Consider the following 24,907-nt stretch of genomic DNA (forward strand, 5'->3'; position numbering starts at 1 on the left):
CACACACACACACACACACACACACACACACACACACACACACAGACCACAGCTACCAAAACGGCCACTGGTATACTTGAAGTCAGGAAGCACCAGGAGCTCTCTACTGTTGGGTCTTCACCTGACTTATGGCCCAGGCATCTCATTAAGTGGTTGTTTTCTGCTTTAGTTTTTAACAGTCATTCTGATCTACCTTATCAGCCTAGTCACCTTATCCATCAACTGCTGGACACCTGAGACCCTGGGTTTCTTCAGATTGGTCTTGATTCTCTAGGGCCACCACCAGGGTTCAGGATAGAGGAGGGTAGACATGCCTGCCTGCCCTCGGGCTGCATTCTTCCCTTGTCTTCTGGTTGCCAATATTTCCTATGATAAGAATTGATCCTGCTCACAGGGCTGATTACGAAATGTGGCTTGTGTTTTATGTTAATGACCTTGGCACCATCCTGACATTGCTCATGCCACTGAAGCATTATCTTCTCTCTTGGAAGCTGGATTGTTGGGAGAAAAAATTGAAAGAAAGAGTTGTAGACTAGGTTCTCTGGATGTCCAGGTCAACCTTCTCATATAAATACAAAACCCGAGATGTTAGAGGAGGGAGAAAGTACCCGGAGAAGTGGTATCTTGGCCAGGCAAGCCATATCATTTCGTTTCTAAAAAATTTACTAAAAATATTTCTTGCAATTCTGATTATGGTTCACCTTCTCCAACTCTTCCCAGATCTTCCCCACTTCTAACCCACACAAATCCGCAGCCTTTCTTTCTCTTTTCATCGAAATGCCGCTGGGCATCTATAACGACAATAATAATAGATTAATAGAAATCTATTAATTGAAATTGACAAATGGCAATTGAAATGGACAAAACAAACAATTGGGAGAAAGAGAGCCGAAGAAAAAGCACAATAAACACATACTAATGCTGAGACACAAATATGTACACACACACATACACACACACACATACACACATACACACACACACATACACACATACACACACACATACACACACACATACACACACACATACACACACACATACACACATACACACATACACACACACATACACACACATACACACACATACACACACATACACACACACATACACACACACACACACACACACATACACACACACACACACACAAACCCTCTTAAAACAAAATTTCAGACCTGTAATACATAAGCAATTATATAAGGGAAAGGAGTTGACCAGACAAAGCACTGTGAGACAAAAAGCTTTCAAAGATAGTTTGAGTTTGTTTTGTGTTGGCTTCTGAGCACGGTGGGGGTGGGGGTGGGGGTGGGGGGCTGGCCTGCCCTTAAGTGTGGTTTGCATACCTACTGAGCCTCTGTTGGAGAAAACTAACTTTTCTTCGTTTGAGAGTGATTATCAGCTTCTGGCTAAGGGATGGGGCATGTGTCTACCTCCTCTTGAAGCACTGGGACTGAAGGGCTCTAGCAGGCCGGAGACCCTTTCCCTGCTTGTTAAAAACCATTAGATTACAGTCCTAAAGCTAGCCACCAAGGTCTACTCCCTTATTTAGTCTCCAAGGCTGACACCAAGGTCCAGGTATCAGAATATTGAATCCCAGCAATCAAAAGCCCCTTTGGGCTACCCTAATTAACATGTCCAATTAAAACTAAGTGCCTCATCCTAACACAAGGTTTCTTCTTGTACCTTTATAAACTGCCATTTTCCTCTGGGCCACATCTGTCTCCCCCTCTACCAACAGGGAGCCCTTTGTCCCACTCCAGGGCAAATACCCCTACCCCCTCTCTCTTATTCCTTTCCTCTACTCCCTCATCCTCTATCTCCTGTCTTTGTCTTTTTATTCCCTGCCCTTTGTCTGTCTGGGGCAAACAAATATCCTTTGGGCTAAGAACTTGGTCTTGGTGTGTCCTGGCCCAACACTGGTCCTTTCAAGGACTCTCTCTAGTTTCAAGCAGTGCATGCTACCACAGTCCACATGAGCTCACGAGTCAGTCATCTTGTATCTAGAAGGCCTTGCTTCCTTGGCGTCCTCCATCCCCGTTGGCTCTCACGATCTTTCTGTCTCCTCTTCCACACAGTTCCCGGAGACCTGAAAGGAGGGATTTGGTGATGGTATCCCATTTATGACACAGTGTTTCAAGGTCTGTTATTCTCTGCGCATTGTCCAGGTCTGGGTCTCTGCATTTGTTCCCATCTACAACAGGAAGAAGCTCTTCTGATGATGGCTGAGCAGGATATTTACTGATCTATGACACCCGCCCAGTGTCAGGCATGGGTTCCATCTTATGGACTGGGTCTTACCTTCCAGTCAGATAGTGGCTGGTTACTCACACAGCTTTCTCGTCAGGATTGTACCAGCGTGTTTTACAGGCAGGTCATCATTATAGATTGCAGGAATTGTAGCGCAGTTGATGTTTACCTTTCTCCTCTGTTACCATGAACTCGAGTCAGTAGGGGGTCAGGGTTCTAAGTACGCCCTAGCTTGTCTTTTCCATGTTATATGAGTTATACAGATTTCTATTCAGCAATAGCTGGGTTGTTTGGGGGTTCCATGAGGCCTGTGTGGCTACAACCTGACTAGATATAACCTATTCCCAGCATTCGAGGTTTCATTTGGTGTTAAGGGATATCTAGCTCAAGCTTTGTCTGCCCTGTAATTCAGCAATTCCATTTTAGATTTCTCTCATGTATGTATACATTTTAAATGTCTTCTACTGTATTGTCGCCCCCATAGTCTCTCCATTACCCCACCCACATTTTAGCCTTTCATGCACCTCCCTCCTTCTTGTCCCTCCTTGTTCTCCATGGAGTTGGAACAAAGGGTTCCCTCTGGATAGAGGGAAGACAGATATGGCCCAAAGGCAAATGACAGTTTACAAAGTTGATAAAGGTCTCATGAAAGTTGATCTTATGACAGTGGGATCTGTGACCTAAGCATGTGAGCCCCCACAAAGTGTTCTGAGGATTGCTTATGACACTGGGATTACTAATAAATGAAAATGGGGTGGTGTGTGAGTGAGTGGCTTGTTGACTTATAATTGTGGCACACGTCTCTGTGCCTAAGTAGTAACTGGCTGAGTGGTGAGTTCTGTCTTTATACATTATAGGCTAAGTCTGGTAGAAGATAATATTGTACAACAAAAACAACAACAAACATTTATTTTTTAATTAGTTAGGCAAATACTGTGTGACCACGTTTTGTCACCATTAGACTCCCAGTCTACCACATTCTAGTATGGTTTTGGTAGTCTGACCATTTGACTCTTCTGTGCCTTGTTTATTGGTTTCTGTCAAATGCCAATGATGCCAGTGCCTCCCTTGACTACTAACAAGGTTAGTATGTGGGGACAACTCTAGAACAATTCCAGGCACTTTCTAAATTCATAATAAATGTCAGCTATTGTTGTTAAATGTCACCATTACATGCTAGGTGTGTTGAATGCATTGCACGCTTTGCTTATCATGCAGCGAAACTCTTGGTGAGAAGGCTATTATTATCCCCAGTTTACTGCTGAGTAAACTGCCTACCCAAGGTTGAATAAAGTCATATGTGAGGACCAACTCATTATCTGCCCTACTCAAGATTCTGGGATACGGAGCAAGTATAATGGGGAATGGGTGAGGATGTTGCCAATGGAGACCAACCAGTCTGACCCTCCAAATTAATTTTCTTCCTAGGAGACTCCAGAACCCAGGCTGCTTTCAGAATCATCTCTGTGGATTCCCAGGTAAGTAGAGATGGTCCCCTCTTTCACTATGACTTCTTCCTGTCTTTGTGGATGATGTATCCCTTTACTTCCACCTGACTTCTGGAGAGCTTTGATGGATTGGGGGCTCTCAGCTGCCTCTTAACATTTCAGGCTAGACTTGTCACTAAAGGGTGAGGACTGAGGCTATCCAGTTGGGGCCATGTGGCTGAGGGATCTGAGCCACTTCTGTTCCACCCACATCCCCCTTCCCACCCACACCCCTCTTCCAAACTACATCAGTGTTTCCATGGTTATTGTTAGAATAGCATCATGTAAGATACTTTGGAGTATCACAAAAAGAAAAAAAAAACAAACTAAGTCTATTATAGGCATCCTTGTAAATTGGTAGGGTATTAAGAGCTAAGAGCACTAGGCTCTAGAGCAGGCCTGCCTGGCTTTCCATTGTGGCAGTGACCACCCCTGCCCTGCTGTTGAAGACAACCCCCAGTGAGTCTGGAGGCCTGACTCTCAGTTGTAGTTCCTGGTCAGCATGGAATGAGAGCAGAAGACTGAGTCAGCCAGCCTGGCCTTGCCTCCAGCTGCTTAACAAGGGTATGGCCTCAGTTTTCTCCTCTCTGGCATGTAGATAGTCTGTAACCACACCACTCTGAAGATCCCTGATCTCATCTGAGCTATGAGAATCACAGCCATCTCCAGAGGTGTTGGCTAGCTCCAGGTCGTCCACGTAAAAGAAACCCACCTCCAATAAAATGAGCAATGTTGCCAGGCAAGGTGGTACATGTCCTTACTGTCAGTCTTTCAGAGGAGACAGAGGAAGGTGGATGGATCTCTCATGAGTTCAAGACCAGCCAGGGCCACAATGTGAGACCCCCACACACCTCAAACAAATAAACCAACAAGCAAAAACAACAAAATGTGAACTGTTTCAGTAGTGATTCAGGTGTGAAGGATTCTGTCAGAAGTCTTTGTAGGCAGGAAGCAGACTGCGCCAGATTCCATACATTCTCTGAGATTCCCCAACAGTCTGTATTCCAAGTGGAAAGGTTTTTGGTCTTGAAATTAAAAAAGAAGTCACACCTTCCAAATTGACACAGTGCTGTGAAGCAAGCCTAGGTGCCACCTAGGTTTTCCATTAATGTTTCAACTTGATTCTTTTTCCATAAACCAGGAACATCAGGAAGATGACTGTAACTCTGAAAAGAGTCATTGACTCTGAGGGGGAGTTGGTCATAAGCCACGCGTGTGTTGAGATGTTTGACTCTCTTGTGTTTGAGTCACCATGAAAGTACTTTATATTTGCTGAAAGAGAATTATTATAATAAAAACGGGATGAACTATTTCTGTGTCCACACATAGGAACATTGTGTGTGAGCATGAGAAGTACATGAACACAGACTCCCCAGTCTCCATCCCCCACCCCAGTTTAGTTGTCTTTTGCTTACGCAACCGAAGAGTTATAATGTAAATTCTGGCAGCCTTCTCCTCACCAGACAAGCAAGGACACCATCAATTCCTGTTTCCTTGGAACGAACACCAGATAATCAGAAACTCTGATTATTCTGCTGGAAGGCAACAGCTTGATGGAAAGATGTACCAATTGAAAACAATTCTGATCATATTTTTGTCAGGAGGATGAGATGCCTCCAGCTGTCTACCACTAATCATATTAGAGGCGGGAAGCTGGAGAGCTTTGGCCTGAAAAGATTGCTCTAATCTCATGTTGGAACACTACTTCTACTGACTGTTTACCACAGAATGGTGACATTAGACATCCCTTCTGTAACAGGTCTTGCCAGTTGGTAGTTGTCTAGAACATATGCCACATGAACACACTTAAGGAATTTTCTAATTACCGCTCAAAAGCTCTGCTTTCTGTCTTTTTATGCTAGTATGGCAGGCATGGCTGATGGAAGTGATTTCTCCCTTAGCATAATCCCGTTGCCAGCAGTTACAAAAAGGCTGCAAAGATGGCAAATGAAACTCACAATAACTGAAGAGATGTCCGAATTCAATTAGGAAGAGGTCTTTCCCATGTGGACACATGAGCCATCTAAATTCATTTTAATTGTGAGCTAGGGTACTTCTCTGGTCATGTTTATTTTGGAGACAAGTGCCAAAGCTGGATTTAGACCAGAGCTCTAGATCTTCGAGCCCTAATGACTAATTTGGGTACCCATTGAATCCCTTAATTCATTTCTTAATTAGTTCTCCCAGAATTTGAGGGTTGCTTAGTTACAATCATGGTCACAATTTTCCCATAAATCAGAGTAAATGTATGTAGATTTTCCTCCCAAGGTTCACATACTATTCCCTGATCTTAAAGATCTATTGTTATGGAAATAACAATAACAATGTCAACAGCAATGAAACTAACATTTTGTAAGGTGATAATGCATAGCAAGCAGTCTTAGGTTCAGAGAGAGGTATGGCTTTTAAAAAATGTTATTTCTTACATACAAGCGCTTTGCCTGCATGCATGTGTACCCAAGTGTACATTGCCCGGGAAAGCCAAAAGAAGGTGTTGGGTTCCCTGGAGTTACAGACATTTATGAGTGGCCATGTGCATGGGTGCTGGGAACTGAACCCTGAGACATCTCACCGGCCTGAGGCAGCCTCAAGTCACAGTTGTGGGAACTTACAGTGTCTGCTTCATCAGATTGCTTTGACAGACTAACATAGGTGAAGTATAGGCATGTGAACAGTGTGTGGACGTTTGCTGGTACAGGGAGGATGTGAGTTGCTGCTTGTCATCAAGGGGCAGTGACACACCGGGTAAGCACATCTTGTCAGTGTTACACTATTGCCAGATAGGTCCCATTTCTACACTCATGCACTCCATAATAATCAAAACACTGAAGACTTGGAAGTTGGACTTAATCCTTTTAAGATTAATCTTTCATTATTTGTGATTACATTCCTTAATTTGGCTACAGAAGTAACTTTTATTTTTAACTTTACAGCCTTGATTTGTGTTAAGTTGAAACTCTTTTGATGCAGAATTGCTTTAAATTTTGAAAGAACCTTTCTTCTCTCAGTACATGCAACATTGACTCTATCAAAAAGAAATACTCTTACATAAAAATGTGTGAGTGTTGGGGGGAGACTGATTTAGGGGGAAGCAGCCTCAATAAATCTCTGGAGAATCACAGACTTAAGAGAATATGTTAGGATGTAGATAGTGTCTTAGTTTATATTTGGTCAATGTGCAGGAATTAAAGTCTGCAGAAAGATAAATCTAGAAATTAAATGACCTTTCTTCAAAGCTGTGTAAGAACTAGTTAATATTAAAATTGATTGGCAAGAGACACACTAGAATTAATTTCCTTTAGAATTTCACTTAGGATCTTTAAAACTACCTCCCTCTCCACCACCACCCTCGCCCCCACCCTTGCCCCCAGGTGCTCATTGTATGTATACATGTGTGTGTGTCTGTATGTGTGCGTGTCTATGTGTGTGTGTGTGTGTATTTGTATGTGTTTGTGTGTCTGTGTGTTGGTGTGTTCTAGTGAAGTATAAATTCAAGTGTATGTGTTAACACTGTGGTCATATGTATTGAAATGGAAGAACTAACAACAGCTGTAAATGAACTACCTACAGACGTGGTATTGAAAGACTATACAAAAGAATGTTATCACATAGAACTAGAACTACATTTGTGTGAAGTGTAAAAATAGAAAAAAAAAACTAAGCTGTTACTCAAGTATGCATACATCAATGCTAAAACTCTAAAGAAAAGCCCAAATAAAACCATTCAGAGGTATGCTACATACTTGTCACCCTAGCAGAGCCGGACAAACTCTGGGGCTCATTGGTCTGCAGCCTAGTCAGTCTGGTGAGTGCCAGGCCAATTAGAGACCCTGCCTCAGAAACAAAGCAAAAAAAGGTGGAGGGCATCTTCTCTAATAAGGTGTCGTTGTTGATGTGATGAAGCAGTGATGGCTTTCAGATGCTGGGGGAGCGGGGTTCGCTAGTTTGAAGCTTCTCTAGAGGGAATTTAATTGATTCAACTCAGATTGATTGGCTTTCAATTTAACATGCTGGCCTCAGCTGAGGGACATTGTCACGCGGTGTGAATGCAGTGCTTGGGGTTCTTACCTGGTACATCTTAGCCATCTTACAAGATTTCAGGATGCTTCCCATTCTCTTTCTGATGTGGACACTGGGTTTCAAATCACCCTCACTAGTTTCTAGAATGGTCCTGGGACCAGTTGTGAAGCTTCCGGGATGTGGGTTGCCATCTCTAAAGTTTGCCTTTACTTCCACATCAAAATTCTCACTTACCTCTTGTTAAGAAGGAGGCATTGGCCCAAATTTATTTAACATTCCTAACGGTGGCGCTTTCCTCGACAAGAGCCTGGCTTACCCTAAAACTTTTGCCAAAGGCAGAGAAGATAAGATAGGCACATAGAGACTTTATATCTCCAGTCATCGCTCCATGACCTTGACTGTCTTCTCTTGTGAATGATGACTAACTCCTCGTCACTCCTAGGCAGAGGCCTATCAGGTGCAGCCGTTCCTCGAATCGCCCAAGGATCCGGTACATAGCGCCTGTTATGCTGGGGCTCAAGCAACTACTTGTACTATATCAAGAATGGGAGTTCTGAAAGTGTGCACATCTCAGAAAAATATGTATATTTTTCCAGAACAAGTCAAATGTTTTCAGATATTTTCCTGAACAGTATCTTAAATTGATTTGGGGTGTGAGAGCATTCAGTTTAAACATTTAAGAGCACCCAAATTTGTTGTTCGCCAAGTATGTATACATATAAAATAGCCAAATTCTATGTTGTTCATCTTTCTCTACACAGAAATGTTTTTCCTGAGAAAGAATTACCACCAAAGAAGCAGATGATGACAAATCCTCCCTCAGTTTCTATTTTTTAGAGGGTAGAGCTCTAATGTCATCCCTAGTCCATACTTCATAGCCAGCTCTCTCCAGATATTACCAACACAGAGCCTCACACTGGTTCCAAGAATGGTTTGCTTGGCAGTTTTAAGAACCGAGCCATGAAAGGCTGAACTCCTGTGGGACTCTGCCTGCCAAAGGTTTGCAGGTGTTCTGACTAATGCTTTGAGAGACCAGCACTAGCAATAACTTGCTGTTTTTCAGGTCTGTGATGGAAAGATTCTGCACCCTGGGTCTCTAATCCTTGGTATTTGAAGGTTACTTATGAGGGAAATGAAAGGGGAGGGGTAGAGCATTCTCAGAGGTTAACCTTTGAACTCTGGACCAGCCATAGTCAGTAGCAAAGGCACCTTGGTGGTTTTGTTCTAACCCTGAGCTTTCTTGGCTGTAGAAGTTGACAGAGTGCCAATAAAAGGCCTATTTGCATTCCTTGTTGCTGAGGGGAAAAAAAATCTCTAAGGAATGTTCTTTTTTCTTTCAAAGAAGTATCTACAAATTAACATTTTGGGGCATAAAAAATAGTTTATGAAGCTTGCAAAATTTTCCGAAAATAAAAACTTGAAGAGTGCTCTGGGCATTTGTGGCCTACTCAGAACAGCCCCAAGAGGAGGGGATGTGCAGCCCTGTTCTGTAAGGGCTAGCTCTGCTTACCAGCTGGTGGTCTCCTTCCTTCCCTGTGCTCTGTTCAAAGGTACAGCCGAATGATAGGACCCCACATATCCAGCTGTCTCGAGTAGACTAGCGACCGACCTTGTTTCTGTTTTATTCTGAGTCCTCCCAGCGTTGTGCCCACCGTCTGGAACACAAGAATACTTCATCACTATGTTCATCAATGTGAATGACGATATTAAGGTCAGCCTATCTGTGTGATCTGTGTGTGGAAGATCCATTTATAGGGATAGATGACTCGGAACCAGATTGGAATTAGGAGCCAATTTGGGTAGATTGAGATCATCCAACATGTGGAACCAGACGATGAAGAAACAAGTAACCACGGCGGTAACATGGTGGCTGCGGCTAGTGGGCTATAAAAGACCTATAGGAGGTCCAGGCTGAGTAGCACGTGGTATAAAGGCCAAGGGGAATGTCTTTGCTTCATCTCTTGTCTCCCAGGGCCAGGCATCTTCAGGATGTTCACCACTAGTCACACAAAACCAGTGGCCAAATGAGGGTAGTTCTGCATCCGTTTATCATCAAAGCCCACAGAAGGAGGACATCAGGGTGTGTGCCCTGCTGACTGCGGATCAGAGCCTTCTTTCTGTATCTCAGGGACAGAAGGTTTAATAAAGAATCGAGTATGAAGAATTCTTCACCCTCCAAGTGTGCCAAACTGTGTCAGCCAGAAAACTGTTCCTTAGGGGATGCGATTTCCTCCTTTTCCTAAATTAAAAAAATGAACTGTTGACTCTCAACAATACATGTTATTATCATATAGAGAGCAAAGAGTAAATAAAGACACTTGCTTAATGAAATAACAGTTCATTTTAACTTAATGGAAGTAATTTTTTCTCTGAGCTTCGTTATAGAAATAGGCCACCGTCGGTTTTTCTGCCATTCTTCATAACCTTGTATTATGCTTCCTGTTTATGCTTCTAAGAGCTGTTTTTAAAGAGCCTTAAGGGACATCCTTTAATGCTTTCCCCTTAACATAATTATTCATCTATATCATACCCCCTTAGAATGTTTGAGGATTCAGAGATATAGAAAGTTCTTAATGAGATATGGTTAATGATCTGTGCAAGGTATCACCTGGCTTAGCTAACATAAATTTTATTTAATTAGTCATTCTACAGAAGTAGATACCTCAGAATAGATTGAGTACCTAAAACACAGTTTGCTTTTTATGTTTAGTAGTCATAAATAAGATTCTTTTTAAAATTTTTATTATGTATCTTTATGTGTACGGGCATTTTGCCTGCACGTGTGTCTGCATACCACATGTGCGCAGTGCCTGCACGTGTGTCTGCATACCACATGTGCGCAGTGCCTGCACGTGTGTCTGCATACCACATGTGCGCAGTGCCTGCGGAAGCCAAAACAGTGTCAGATGCCCTAGGATTGGAGTTACAGATGGCTACCAGTGCTCTTAACCAAGCCATCTCTCCAGCACCACAAATAAGTTTCTATGAGTAGTATTTAGGGATTTTAAGGGCTTGTTTGGGAGCTGGAGAGACAGGCAGTAGGGTATTTGTCTTATAATCATGAAGAGTTGAATTTAATCCTGAAAACCCAAGTAAAACAGCCAGGTGTGTGGTGCGTGCTTGTCATCCTAGTGGACAGGCAAAGCCTGGGACTCGTTGGTCAGCAAGCCCATTTGCTAAGTTCCAGGCCGAATAGAGACTCTGTCTCGAAAGAGAGAGAGAGAGAGAGAGAGAGAGAGAGAGAGAAAGAGAGAGAGAGGAAGAAGGGGAGAGGAAGAAGGGGAGAGGAGAGGAGAGGAGGATGCTTCCACACACACAGGCACATGCACACATGCCTCTCCCCTCACACATATATTCCCCCATACACAGAACTTGTATGTAGTAACAAAGTCTGTTCTTGAGGACTCAAGTAATTGGCTGTGGATGTGGCCCTGGAATGCATAAAATGCCAGCTCAGTCTCCAGTACCACCTGCACACAAGTCAGAACGAAGGGAGAGATAATAACACGAAGAGCTTTGTCCTGTTCAGATGATTCTTGCAGACTATCCACGAGGAGCAGGAGAATTGTTCTTTCTCATCTGTGGCTTGCAAACTGATCGACTAATGACAGTCCGTACGTAGCACTTTCTCTGTCCGTTTTCACGTGTAACCCTGTGGCAGAGGGAGCCCAAACACTCCAGCTGGGTTCTTTCACATTTCACTCACCTTTGAACCTTTCAGACCACACTTGTTCTTTCCCATGATGCTTTAGCAGGAGGTATCATTTCTCAGAAAAAACCTTGAGGATACATTACCAATCTGCAGAGCAGTGTTCCATCATGGCTGCCTGACCCATCACCCATGTGATGAAGACATCACAAGGTGGTCTTTTATGGATCTCTTCTGTGGGTGGGTCTCTCTCTCTCTCTCTCTCTCTCTCTCTCTCTCTCTCTCTCTCTCTCTCTCTCCTCTCTCTCTCTCTCTCTCTCTCTGTTGTGGAATTTTCTTTCCTATGGCTCTCTCTGCTATAGCTCTTCTCTCCCCCCTCCCCTTCTTCTCTCCTTTTCTCTTCTTTCCCCTCTTTTTCCCCTCCTCTCCTCTCTCCTCCCCTCCTCTTCTCTTCCCTCTCCTACTTTCCCCTCCCCCCACCTCCGCTTCCCTCCCCTTTCCTCTCCTCTTTCCTATTCTTCCCTGGCTCTCCTGGTTTGGTATAATCTTTAGGTTGGTTCTCATTTTGTGATTACTCAGTTTCCTGCACTTTTCTACCCATCCTGTCTCCTGAATCTCTGTTGCTCCCTGTTCCCTGTGTCACCTGGGTCTCTCTGTGTCATCTGGGTCTCTCTGTGTCACCCGGGTCTCTCTGCTGCTCCCTGTCCCCAGTGTCACCTCCTTCTTACTTTATCCTTTCTATCCCCATTGCTCCAAGACACCAGAAACTAGAAAGCCTGTTCCCTGGGGTACTGCTGCTGACTCCCCAGCCCACTCCTTCCCTAGCTGAGGCCCTCTTTCCCAAAGCGCTCAGAGGTGTGTGCTGTACCTCAGAGTGCTCACAGGGAGTGGCGCAGCCCTTCCTCTACAGAGACTCCTCCAGAGAGGCACTGATTTGTGTGAGTGAGGAGACAGCCTTGGGAGGCAGGCTCTGACAGCCACCAAGGGATACACATTTAGCTTAGCCTTTTAGTGTGCCCCAAAATGCCTACAAGTACTTAAATTGCACACCGTATTTTTATGGGAACAAAACTAAATGGGGTTCTCTCAAGAAGCCACACTTGAACTCTTGCCCTGGCTCATCTGCTTGAGTCATTATATCTAACTAGAGGTTTCCTTTTATCATACATTTTGCTTTTGTGAAAAAAAAAATAGATAATCTGTCTACTGATAAAATTAGAAGTCTGAGGAGCAGCATCGTTGATAAAGATAAGAATTCCCCCTATGGCTGTAAACTGTTTAGCTCTGGGGATGAGGCGTACTGACATTTTTTGGGTGTTTGCATGTAGGCCTTTGTGTCAGTGGCTGATCTGACTCCACTACACCTGCCTTAATGTATGAACACAGTGTTCGTGAAGCAGCCTTGTGGGTGGACATGATCAATATTGTCCTGTTTTACAGACATTGGTACATGCTGAAGCATAGTGGGTTCAAGTGGCTTATGTAGGATCGCTTATGTGCAGAGCCTGAACTCAAAACCAGACCACCTAACTTCACTGTCTTTGCTGTGTTTTATTTTGTTTGGCTGGAAAAAAAAAGTCCTTGTAGCCCACGTGGCCCTCTAACCTGCTGAGGATAACCCTGAACTCTTGATCTCTAGCCTATGTCTCCTAAGGGCTGAGATTATGTGTGTGTACCCACATTCTTAACCATTACACTACACTTCCTGAAGAGAGGATAATAATGCCTACTAAATTGTAAGAATCAAAAAAATAGTTTGAAATGGCTCAGTAAGTTGTAAAGTATTAAAACATAAAGTTTAAGTTTAGCTGGATATCAACGTGTTGTTTTGTATCAGAGGAGTCTTGTTATAATATTTGACCCATGCTACTTCAATACACTGCTAAGTCAGACAAGGTAAAAAGGAAGGCAGGTTTACCTTAAGGTTGCCTTAAAATTGCAAAAGGCATGAGCTTCCATGATGAGACTGATCCTTTCCCCCGAAACAATGCCGTTGGGAAGCATTTGGATAGAGCAAAACTAACCATAATATGTGTAGCGTGACAAACAAATTCAATGCCACTGCTTTGCTTTAACCCCGCCCCCACAAGCTTTAACCCCGCCTCCACGAGCTTTAGTCCCGCCCCCACGAGTGGAGTACTTGACCCTTCTTGTTTTTTTTTTTATTTTTATTTATTTTTTTTTTTACGAGACAGGGTTTCTCTGTATAGCCCCGGCTGTCCTGGAACTCACTCTGTAGACCAGGCTGGCCTCGAACTCAGAAATCCGCCTGCCTCTGCCTCCCAAGTGCTGGGATTAAAGGTGTGCGCCACCACCGCCCGGCTCTTTCTTGTTCTTAAATCATGCAAAAGAAAATTTCTTCTAAGTATCCATTTAGTAGATGCCACGAACAGCATTAGCTGTTCTTCAGCATACATACAGGATTTGGGACCATGTTCCTGACTACAGCTCTGAAGCACTGAAAGAGGAGAGGTCCTAGACAAGGGTCAGGCCAATGGAAGAGAGCTGGGTAAGAATTCCAAAGATGGGGATTCACAGAAGCCACAAACCAGTCATCATCGTCATCATCATCTCCATTACCACCACCACCACCATCATCACCACCACCACCATCACCATTACCACCAACACCACCACCATCATCATCATCATCTCTCAAACTGTAGAATTAGAGACTAGACCCAACACCACAGAAAAGTCTGGTTGGTTTGGAAGTCAGGGGCCTGAGAGGAAAAGTGCATCAAGAGAGAAAAGTCAAGAGACTGGCCACTTCCTAGCCTTGACTTTCAGGAGAGCAGGCATCATTCTGCCTTCCCTGTGGGGCCCCCTCCTTGCACCCTTTCAAGTGCCACCCTGTCTTCCTGAAGCAGACTGCAGGACACCTGAGCTCTTTACCTTCCCTTTGGAAGGAGTGAATAGCCCAGAGGCCTGACTTTTCGCGATTCTTTTGAGCTATTATGCATCCCAGGATCTGAGTTTGGCTTTTCGTTTTGTTTTGTTTTTTTTTAAATAGAACTGGTATTGCATACCTAAAATCACTGCCTGTTTGGCAGGTTTTCCCAGCAGAGTTTGTGATCCTAATGAGTTATTTCCCTCCCCCTCTTTTCTGGTTAAGAACAATATCCTTGCTATTCAGCCTCCAAATATAGCACACAGTTATGATAGAAGAATGTCCTTATGTTAGGAAAGGAGTTGGCATCCTCAGTGATGCGAAATGTCCAATTTAGAAAACATGCTTAGAAGGAAAGGCTGCTGGGAATCAGTTTGGGAATTAGGTAGAATAGAAATGAATAAACAGAAAATTCAAAGCGAATGTGTGGTCTGATCAAACATTTGATCCTCTCTAGTTCTACAAGTACTTGTTGATGTTTTTTGTTTGTTTGTTTAAATTTCAGATGTCATTTCTATCACTTCATTAAAATGTCAAGCTGCAAATTCATTCCAGCCTCTAATTGGGAGCACAACTTGGATTAAGATTGTGTGGTTGATAATGTGTAGTCAGGACCTGTCAGTAGTGGATCAGGGACTTCCTGCTCTAAATGTCTTCTCAAATGGTCCTGGGGAGATGGTTCACCTGGGGAAGTGAGTTTACACAAGTGTGATGGCCCGAGGTCAATCCCCAGCACACATACAGAAGCTGGATATGGAGGCACATGCTCCTAACCATCGCTCTGGAGAGGCAAAGACGGAAAAATCCCTGGGGCCTGCTAGCTAGCCTGGCTAGGTGAATCCGTACCATGTTCACTGAGATATTTTGTCTCAAAAGAATAAGGTAGAGAAGTGACTGGAGAAAATATCTTACCTCTGTGTACACACGCACATGTATATAAGCACACACACATACACACACACACACACACGTGGGGGAGGAATGAAGGAAAATGAGTGTGTACTGATTAGTGTACAAGAAAAGCCCTTAACCCAGAGGATGGAAGATGACGTCTCATCCCAAAGAAAGAGCTCAATGGAATGCACTATCTATGAAAAATATACTTCCGTAGATGCTCCAAACCATGGAATAATGCCAATCCAAATGTATGTAGTTCCTTCCTATGTGTATAGACCTTTAATAAATTTTAATTTATAAATTATGAGAGATTATTAGCAACAGCTAAAACCAAATCAGTCTTATTTCTTAAATGATTTCATTTTATTATTTGATATGTATGGGTGTTTTGTCTGTCTGTATGTCTGTACAGCACATGCGTGCAGTGACCCCGGAGACATCAGAAGAGGGCATCAGATCCTCTGGGACTGGAGTTATAAATGGTTGTGGGTATGGGATCAGACCCAGGTCCTTTGGTAGGGCAACTAGGGCTGTTAACCTCTGAACCATCTCCCAAGCCCCGCCCCCAAAGCAGCCATTTTAATGATATGCTGTAATAACTTGTTCTCTCCCAGAACGACATCTTGTTTTGTGCTCACCGTTCTTAGGATGTGAAGTGGCATTGTCTCTGTGCTGAGAGGAGAAGATGGAGACACTGTGACCTAGCGATAGAGTCCTGTACCAGGGTTCCTGGATCTCGGAGGCTGCAGTGTCCCCGGCTGATCACGGAGACCCAGGACTAGTGATTCATGGCAGGGCCGCATTTGCCCGCATGAATACCTGGGGCAGTTGACATTCTTAGCCACAGGAGCTCAGGGTGGCACGAGATCCAGACTAGTATGGGTTATTTCCTGCTGGGAGTTTTGCTTTAAAGTGTTTGGAACATGGCTGACCTTGAGGGACTGACACGAGCGCGAGGGAAGACTTCAGCTTACGTTAGTTGTAGCCAGAGTGTGCACAGAACGTGTGTGCTGTGGCCCTGTCTCACCTGTGACACTACAGCTAGTATTCAATACCACTGTAGAACTCAGTACGTCTGGGATCTCTGACCAATCTCGGTCGGCCCACGTGGTTTCCATGCACCTCATGTAAGTTACAATGGATGACCTGGTTTCTAATAGGCAGTTTAGCGGTGTGGTTTGTTGTTGTCGGTTTGATTTTTTTTTTCCTTTTGTCTTATTTTTTCTTCCTTTAAACTTGGTTTATTGTGTTGTCACAAATGTTTTATTTCCAAGCATTCGAGCTAATGAAATAATTAAGGATATATGAGAAGATGTTGGCCACAAAGGTTGACTACAAAATGCTAAAAAGGAAATTGTTTAAATAGCAATAGATTAAATAATTATATATACATATATCATGTTACTGTCATTTTGTAGAAATGCTATTCAGGCACCATGGACATACATCAGGTAAATAATGAAATGTTTCTTAGTGTACTGTTGAGAAAAAAAAAATGCCTCAGAATCTGCATACTTGGAGGCAAACACAGCAATTTTGTGAGTTTAAGGTTCAGCCTGGTCTACATAGGGAGTTCCACATTGGCCAGGGTAACACAGTGAGACAATATCACAAATAAATACAATTTACAACTAAATCCAGCTCAGAAGCATCCTGTGACTGTTGTCAGCTGCGCTGAGCTGGGTGCTTTCACATAGTTTGGTTAATTTATTTTTCTGTTTAGTCAAACAAAACTTCTTTCTTAGTAAGAAAACAATATAACTCCTGGAGGGGGTGCACACACCTCAATCCTGGCCCTCTGTCTTGAACTGCGACTCCCCCCCTCCAAGTATGGAGATTCTGAGGCATGTACCACCATACCCAGCTTGAAAACATATTTCGGCAGACATGTGGACTGTGATTTTAAGAAAAGTCATTTTGACTTAGCAGAGACTAGTTTTCTTGCAAGACTTCTCTGAACAAAAGGAAGACCTTCAATTTATTAGGACACTTCTGGGCTCTCTTCCTATTCCCACCCCGGTCCCATTTCTACCCCCATGAAGCTACAACTCAGGGGAGACAAACTCCTTGAATTACAGACATTCATGAGCTGCCGAGTGATGAAAGTGCATATTAATAAGGACTTGCATTGTTTGTAGACACTCACACTATCCAGCTCTGAAATATGATCCCTAATCTTCTGCCTTAAAGAGAGACACTGAGAAGCTGGAGCTTCCCATCACCTGTTGCTCACCCTGGCTAGTCCACATTTTTTCTGAGAACCTCCTGGAAAGGGATTGCATAGCTGAGAACTGCTTAGTGTTTCACATTAGCCACCAGGCAGGAAGCAGTTGAAACCTCAGCAGAAATTCACTCCCACCAGAAAATAAAAGTCCCACCAGCTGTTGACCCCTGGCAACCTCTTGGACTCTTCCCTTTGTAGCAAGGCCTCTGTCTGTCCTAGCCCCCGGACTGGGTTTAGTCAGCAAGGCAAGGCACTGAATATTTTTTCCTCATTAAGTCCTGTGCCATTTTCATGGTAAGGCCACTCATTTATCCCATGCCTAAAAATACAACTTCAGAATATGGGCAACGTTAAAAATGTATAAAATGGCCAGGCAATGGTGGTGCATACCTTTAATCCCAGCACTTGGGAGGTAGAGGCAGGCGGATTTCTGAGTTCGAGACCAGCCTGGTCTACAGAGTGAATTCCAGGACAGTCAGGGCTACAGAGAAACCCTGTCTCGAAAAACCAATATATATATATATATATTGTGGTGCAAAAACACCTATTATCTTGTGTGCTAGTTTAAGAAACAGTTCTAAAAGTTTAAATACATCAATTCAGAATGACTTCATGAATGACATAGAAGCAAGTCATTCCAGAACTTGGAAGACACACTGGCCCATCCTGTCACCTCTGAAAGAACACTGATGGGAGAGTCTTGACCCACAAATAAACCCCATGCCATGACACACTGTGAAGCACAAGAGCTGACCCTGCCTTTTCGGGTCCGGGGTGTTGAATATGGCTATTTCCAGGCTTTCTTTGAGTTCTGAGACTGAGCAGCCATGGTCTTCAGAGGTCATTTGTCATTGCCTCTGTCACTAGGAGGGAAGAAAGAATACTGGCTAGCGCTGTTTTGTGACTCCTCGTCCTCCAGTACCCCTGCTGGCCCAACAAACCATTGTTTCCTTGTATACTTTTCTTTTTTTGTGTGTCACACGATGTAATTTCTGAGAAAATCTCATTTTGACAATCTCCATATCCTCCAATGTATGATGTACCTTTCTGACTCCTGAGGAAGAAATCTTAAAGGCAGCTACTCCCATTATTCTGCAATTTGAAAAGCTCTCCCCTGGGCACTAAATGTCAATTCAGAGAATTCTGCATTTGTTATCATGTCTAACCTAGCCAATAAAAATCTAAGCCATAATTTGAAACAGAGTGATTCTTGCCTGGAGACAGTGAGCTCATAAATATATAGCTTGATTTATTCCTATAATTTAAGAAGATATTAGGATTTTTAACATATTTTGGAACAATTTCATTCAGTGTCTAAATTGAATATACAAGATTGGGCTTGCAGATCTTGCATTTTTAATTGTAGATAGGATATTTTTAAATTGAATAATAATTTTAACTGTAGCTGCTATGAAATAAGTCAGGTTGTTACCTCGTAAAAGATTTTACAAATCAAATACTTGTATGTTTAATTTTAATTAGTTTTATTTGTAGACTCTGAAATATGTCATCTCTTCTTTGTATATATGAAATACGTTCTTGTAGTAGATATTTAATCTCAATTGGGGGTTGCTACCCCACTTTGGGTCATTCAGGTCCCAGATAAAAGACACACAATGTTTATATTTATAGTAATACTTTGTAGCACTAGAGCTGGTAGATATCTACCATTTATGCTATTAGAATTTACTACCCCATCGATAACTCCAAGTTATAATTTACCACATTCCATCTAGGAAGCTCTCCTACCCCAAGATGTCTTGTCCTCTCTCTGTCTTCCCTCTCTCTCCTTCCTCGTGGTCTCCTGCCTCCAACCCCAAGCCCAGAAACCAAAAACCCCCTCCTATCTCTCTTCTGCCCAGCTACAGGCTGTAGGCATCTTTATTCACCAATTGGGGATAACTTGGAGGACAAGGTTATATAGAGTCACATGAGTCTTCTGCAGCTTCTCTTGTTCCTAGGGGTGATCAGACCTTGGAAGCCGGTATTTAGCACTACAATACATAGCAACAGACCAAACCTCAACAATCTCTGCAGTTAGCACAGAAAATTCAACCCAAACTAGCACAGAGGTACCCACTAACTGCCTGCCCATGGCCTGATCTTTCTGTTTTCCTGGTGGAGCAAACTTTAGTCTGTGGAGTAAAGGTGTCTAGTGGAAAGCCTGCTTGTTCTCCCCTCCCTGGCAGTCAGCAATGACCAACACAGAACTCAGGAAACATCTTCAGTGAGAGCTGACTGGGCTGTAACACCCTTCTTGACTCAAGTTCTTTCTTCTCCCTTTCTGAGATCTACATTAGTACGAGACGATGGAGACACTGTAGCTCATGTTATATGCTTCATTCAAGAGAAATGGTCAAGAAAGAGAAAACTCATTTTCCTTACAACTTAAACAGTCTTACATTTGCTTGTTGTCCTGATGACCCATTTAGGGCTGCATTCAACCCATAACTGAGACATGTGGAGTGAGGTGTCGATGGGTTCGCTGTGGGTCATGTAACCTACCCCAGGGCCCCGTCTCTGGTGTTCTCACTGGGTCTCCCAAGCAACACGATTACTTCTGTAACAGTGGAAACAGGATGGATGGATGCTTTCTCAAGCCACAAATACCCTCTCACCATGTTTGCCAGTTTCTTGAATCATTGTAGTCACTAGAAGTATAGTTAAACTAATTGCTTGGTTTGAAAAGCTTCATAAACAATGATCTGGCCATCAGATTTGTTTACAGTAAATTAAGTGGAAAGCTGAAAGCGATACCATTAATCCAAATTAGATATTTCTTTTAGTTTTCCAAAGCAATGTCTTAACAACATGTAGTAAAAATTTCTTTTCTCATTACCTTTCTCCATGTGGCTCTCCAAAAAGGATCAAATCAAAAGTTAGCAAACACACTGTTTCAAACTCCCAGCAACTGTGCTTTCCAGTATAGCCTGCTGATGTAGCAGAGAGCGTTGTTTCTGAACATAAAGTTGTATAATACATTAGAGCTAAATGAAATTTAAAACGACTTGTGATAAACCCTGAAAATGTAATGCTTTAAAATAGGAATTGTCAGCAGGCTGCCTATTATGTAACATAATACTAGCACTCTGAGTTTCGATAGATGAGTTACAGGAGCAGTGACAAAAAAAAAAATGCTGTTGTCTTCCCTTTGCTGTGAGGGAGCATGTAAAGGTGATTTTGAAGTGTTTGACTACAGAGGCATGTTGGGACATGGTGCGATGATTGTGGCCACAGTTCTGAAAATATTCAGAAGGCCCTTGATTAGCTTTGGGCAAGGCAACTTCTTGCAGAAACCGTCATTGAATTTTCAGAATGCCTCCTAGCCTTTCAGCAGAGAGTCTGATCCTGTCAATCCTTTAAACCACAGGGAATGTCCTTAGAGAGTGAACTAGGGAGTTTCTTCAGTGACCAGGGCTCCATTAACTGGGCCGGGGACAGCTGTGACTGGGTAGAATAAGTTGATGAAATGGAAAGATACACCGTGATTCCATGGTGTGTGCGGCCTCAGCTGGATACTGACTTCGTGGGTTCCCCATTGCTGTGTCTCTTGGAGTTGGGCACATGGGAGACTAATGCAAAAAGGTACTTGATGCATCCAGCTGAGTGCTTTAATCTGCCCCAAGTTTTCAACACATGCCCACCAGTATTGGGTCAGAGTGAATCCTTGGGAGGTAGGCAGGGAGTGTTGGGTTTTTCATCTTTCCCCTTTGTTCATCTTGTGGAAGAGTTAAACACACTACATCGTGCCTTTAAAAAAGATGTGTGTGGGGTCAGCATCAATGCCGAAAATGCTCTTCTTTTATGGGAGAAATGGGTTAGCACAAAGTAAGAGCTTTTAAGCAATCTCAGGATCTTGCCCTATACTTTGGGTGCAGACTTGATACTGTGTCCCATTCAAGAAGGTTGCCCACCTGCTATTAAAGGACTTCCAGAAATGAGCAAAGCCCCAGGCACATGGCACCCTGTTGACAACCTCTTCTGGGAAGAGTATCTCAGCATCTCAGAGTAACAGGACCCAGTGATCATGATCCTTCAGTTACAAATGAGGCCTGGCAAGGAAAAGTGACCTAAAGGCCACATCAAGAGGCAGTGGCACAGGCTGAGAGTAAAAGCCAAAGTTCCTTGTGTGCAGGTCATGGAAATGGTGATGCCAGACACTAAGCAGCATTGCACGTTCTAGAAAGCTTCCCTTCTGGTCTCCTAATCAAGTTTTATCCGGCCATGGAAGGATATCCTTTCTTTTGTGCAAATTCAACTTGTCAGAAGCCACTTATCCTTCCTCAAAATGTCAGCATTTCTGAGTTTTTCCACTGTGGCCCCTCAGTTTCTCAGGAGTGATGTCTTCATCTCCTGTGTAGGAGGCACCCAAGAGTATCCTCCATCCTAGATTGAGAGTAAGAGAAGGGCTAGGGGATGGGGGGCTCTTTGTTCATGCCCAGACTTCCTTCCCAGCCTTTAACTTAAAACCCTCCCTTGGCAGAGCCTCCATATGGCTGAGCTTCAAGCCTGGTGGGTTCATTTTTTTTTCTGAAAAATATATCATTCTTGTCTCACCAGAGATGAAAAAGGATGGTTGGCTAGCTGCCCTGAGTAGGGTAGATCTGCTACCTTCCTCGGGTTTGGGGCCGAGGGAACCACATTCTGCCTTCTTTGTATTCTTGATCCGTGTGCCTGTTTCCCAAGAATGCTGGCTCAGGTCTCAGCGATTTTCATCGTCTACTTTTTCTAATCTTTCTTGTCTAGTGGGCTCTGGAAGGAAACAGAGCTCCCCACGCCATCTTCTCACCGCAGGACTAGCATAGGTTGAGTGTGGTTCCCTGTTTGTTTGTTTGTTTGCTTGCTTGCTTGCTCCTTTAGGAGAGGTCAAGGATCTTAGCCTTCAGGAGCATGAGGAAGGAGTCTCAGCTTCTGAGCACCAGGAGTTGCCATCCGTGAAGATCACACCATCAGCTCAGGCACTGCCAAGAGCCTTCAGAAAAGAAAACCACAACAAAAAGAATCATCATCAGGCTTTGTGTTATTACAAAAAATTAACCTCACAGCATGGTTCACAATCATATGTATGAACGTGTTTTGTAAATGAAGCATACTGCGATGCCACCCAAGGGTGAAAATCAGGGTATTTTTCCTTTGGATCCCAGCACTGGCAGGTGGGAGCCGCAGGCATCCCTGGGAGTGTTTGTGTTTTCAGATGCACTAAGCAGCAAGGGAAAGCTGTCCTCCAAGTGTGTTCACACTGGGAACAAATGTTTACTAAGACCTAACGTATGGAGGAATGTGTGGCTACACGTTTTGCAGTAAAAGCATCCAAAGTAAAAAGAAAACTCTTCAAAATCCTAAGAATTAAAATTAAGTGAATTTACACGTTTTATTTTGCCAAGAACTAATTTTTTTTCACGAAAACATAAATACACTAACTTGTCAGTAACTTTTCCCCAACACCCGATATATTTTTGTTAACACTACATTAGTCCTGACGTAATTGCTACCAAAGGGATTCACCTAATATAGTATTCAGAGTTGATGGTTGATTTACGTAGCTTTAGGCTATGAAGGATGGGACAGTAAAATTCTTTTATTTGCCTTTCCCCCAGTAGTGAGGGGTTATTGATTGAGTCTTTATTTTGAGGCAACCTCAGTTCCACCTTGAACTAACATAATGAGTATGGCTGACATGGACTTCAGTGTAAATCGTTCTGTGCGCCTCCTTATTCGGGAGACATTACATTCTGGCTTTCTTACAGGTTTGGTTATAAATGCCCTGCCTCTTGGCACAGTTCTTAACAATGTCAAAGCTCCATTTGCCATTTCTGCTCCATCATATTGACCTAATTCTGTGTTCAGCCGATGGCTGCTTGTCTCCTAATGAATCCTGGCATCCTCTATAGTCTTTTTTTTTTAAATATTTATTATATTTACTTTATGTATAGGAATGTTTTGTCTGTATGTGTACATGTGCATCATCTGCATGCCTGGTGCCCATAGAGGCCATAAGAGGGTGTCAGATACCCTGGAATTAAATTACAGACAGTTGAAAGTGTCAGTGTGGGTGCTGGAGCCTGACCCTGCTTCCTCTGCAAGAGCAGCCGGTGCTCTTAACCACCGAGTCATCTCTCCATCCACTCTGCAGTCTGTTTGATCCCCTTCCTATTCTAAGTCATTTTCCATTTCAATGTACATCTCAATTTTGTCTATACATGCTTGAACAAAAACCGGAGACTACAAATGGGGTCATGATCCCCATCTCCTGTACATATTCCACTCTGGGACAACGTCTCCTGGTTTAGAACCAAGAGAAGCATTTGTTTCACTTGTGTTTTGAGTTTGTTTTCTTGTCTGGACAAACTGATGATTTAAGAGCTATAGAAAAACCTAAGATGAGCTTTGCAAGTTCTCTATAAAATAAAATATAAAGGATTTTGGTTTTGAGGCCTCTGTATATCCAGCAAAGGCTAGGAGATAAAGAGGGGAAGAGCTAAGCAGTATTTTTCTCTGTGTTCTAATCATTATCTAAGATGCCTGGCTTAACACGTCACCCACACACTCTCTATTGATCCATCTCTTGGGCTTATGCACAGGCATCTCATGATGTTCTGTGGATCTCCTGCTTTTTAAAGAGCCTTTGGGTTTAAATATTTAGACTTCATGGTAGGGACCCTCAGCGTCTTTTCCCCAAGACCCTTTCCCATCACACCATCAGAGAGGAAAGCATTCTGAATTTCTCCACTGTGTTGATGATAGGAACAGCCAGCTGCAGGGCCACTGGGAGCTGGCAGACCTGAATTCAGAGTTTGACTCCCCAGACAGTCCAGCTCCTGTCCTGCAGTCTGGTGGACCAGGGCAGCAGAGAAGGTTAAAGGGTAATGAATTCCTCTATAAGAACTACATTCCAAGTGGATTCACAACACAAATTTGAGGGGGTGGGGGGTGGGCGCATGGGAGAGAGGTAGGCACATATAGATACACAAACACAGCCATCTAAGGAGCTTTCCCGGGTGTTCTCAAAGCCACATCTAATTGCAGCTGCTAGCAAAAGGATCTCCGTGTTGTGTATGGTTCTTTAGAGCTTGGAGCATTCTTGTTCCAAGGATGCCCTTCCCACTAGGCTCAGCACTACTGTACAATTACAGCTGGCCCGTGTCAGCTCCCTTCCTGATCAAAGTACAGATGATGTTTTCCAAATATCTCGATTCCAGACTTTTCAACCTAGAGGAGCAAAGGAACAAGGATGGAAAAGTCTAGTCTGGAAACCACATCAGAGGACAATTGTGGAAAAGGAAACTTGGCCCTGTTTAAACCTTACTTAAAGCAGCAAAAGCACTGCACTGAAATGTAGGGTCTTGATTGCACAGCTCAGGAGGAGGCCCCCTGTCTATGTTCCAATAGATGATTTTGGTGAATCTTAAAGGCAATGCCATTGCCGTCTGCTAATCAAGGACCAGGACCAGCCCACACACATCTGTCTCTCCTCCCTCCCTCCCTCC

General features: G+C 43.4%; 1 protein-coding gene across 5 annotated transcripts in view; it reads left to right on the top strand.

The window, feature by feature from the left end:
- Spats2l (spermatogenesis associated serine rich 2 like) overlaps positions 1-24,907 on the top strand; it is a 178,046-nt gene that overhangs the window by 21,500 nt on the left and 131,639 nt on the right. For all 5 annotated transcript variants that reach the window (XM_031367545.1, XM_031367544.1, XM_031367543.1 and 2 more), the window contains exon 2: positions 3,682-3,731. The gene's annotated coding sequence lies outside the window, so the exon portion shown is untranslated. The remainder of the gene's footprint in view (positions 1-3,681; positions 3,732-24,907) is intronic.

Source organism: Mastomys coucha, unplaced genomic scaffold, assembly GCF_008632895.1.
Source record: "Mastomys coucha isolate ucsf_1 unplaced genomic scaffold, UCSF_Mcou_1 pScaffold14, whole genome shotgun sequence".
Classification (NCBI taxonomy): Eukaryota; Metazoa; Chordata; class Mammalia; order Rodentia; family Muridae; genus Mastomys; species Mastomys coucha.